We start from the raw sequence: 1115 nt of genomic DNA, 5'->3' as shown, positions 1-1115 counted from the left end.
CCACAGGTGACACTGTGACCCTATGGGTGACACTGTGACCCCACAGGTGACACTGTGACCCCATGAGTGACACTGTGACCCTGCAGGTGACACCGTGATCCTGTGAGTGACTCTGTGACCCCATGAGTGACATTGTGACCCTGTAGGTGACACTGTGACCCCCTGAGTGACACTGTGACCCCGTGGGTGACACTGTGACCCCGCAGGTGACACTGTGACCCCACAGGTGACACTGAGACCCCATGAGTGACTCTGAGACCCCACAGGTGACACTGAGACCCCCTGAGTGACACTGTGACCCCGTGGGTGACATTGAGACCCCATGGGTGGCACTGTGACCCAGCGGGTGACACCAATGCCTGTCCCCAGGGGTGACACCACCGTCTGTCCCCACGTCACTGTGAGTGACACCAAGTCACTGTGGGTGACACTGAGACCCTGTGAGTGACACCATGACCCCAAAGGTGACACTGTGATCCTGTGGGTGACACTGGGTCCCTTCAGATGACTCTGTGACCCCAGGGGTGACACTGTAGGTGACACCATGTCTCTTCAGGTGACCCTGTGACCCCACAGGTGACACCGTGACCCTGCAGGTGACACTGTGTCCCTTCAGGTGACTCTATGATCCCAAAGGTGACACCGTGACCCTGCAGGTGACTTTGTGTCCCTTCAGGTGATTCTGTGACCCCAGGGGTGACACCGTGTCCCTTTAGGTGACACTGTGACCCCACAGGTGACCCTGTGACCCCACAGATGACACTGTGACCCTGCAGGTGACACCGTGTCCCTTCAGGTGACACTGTGACCCCACAGGTGACCCTGTGACCCCGCAGGTGACCCTGTGACCCCACGGGGTGACCCCACCGCCACGGAGGACACGCCCGGTCCCCGAGGGTGACACTGTGACCCCCCAACAGCCCCTGGAGGACACCACCGTGTCCCCTCCCCCCGGTGGCACCGCGGCCACGCCCCGGGGGGGTGACACCGCGCCGGGTGTTGGGGACACTCCTGTCCCCTCCCCCCGCTAGCGGGGGATGGGCTGGCACCATCCGCTGTCCCCGTGTGTCCCCTCCCCCGCCCCGCGCTGCTGACGAAGTTTTTAATTAATTAAC

At 61.8% G+C, this 1115-nt stretch overlaps 1 long non-coding RNA gene across 14 annotated transcripts in view; it reads left to right on the top strand.

The window, feature by feature from the left end:
• The window catches only part of LOC113941858, a 2719-nt gene extending 1610 nt beyond the window's left edge, over positions 1 to 1109 (top strand). For 8 of the 14 annotated variants that reach the window (XR_003525774.1, XR_003525777.1, XR_003525771.1 and 5 more), the window contains 2 exons: positions 7 to 346; positions 717 to 1109. This is a non-coding gene — a long non-coding RNA (uncharacterized LOC113941858). Of the gene's footprint in view, positions 1 to 6; positions 405 to 576; positions 677 to 716 lie in introns of all 14 variants that reach the window. The other 6 variants (XR_003525770.1, XR_003525773.1, XR_003525781.1 and 3 more) reach the window with 6 other exon arrangements.
• The last annotated feature ends 6 nt before the right edge of the window (positions 1110 to 1115 follow it).

The sequence above is a fragment of the Corapipo altera genome, unplaced genomic scaffold (assembly GCF_003945725.1).
Source record: "Corapipo altera isolate COAL_440 unplaced genomic scaffold, ASM394572v1 58320, whole genome shotgun sequence".
Classification (NCBI taxonomy): Eukaryota; Metazoa; Chordata; class Aves; order Passeriformes; family Pipridae; genus Corapipo; species Corapipo altera.
Note: the sequence above shows the minus strand (reverse complement) of the source record. Positions and strands in the feature narration are given on the sequence as shown.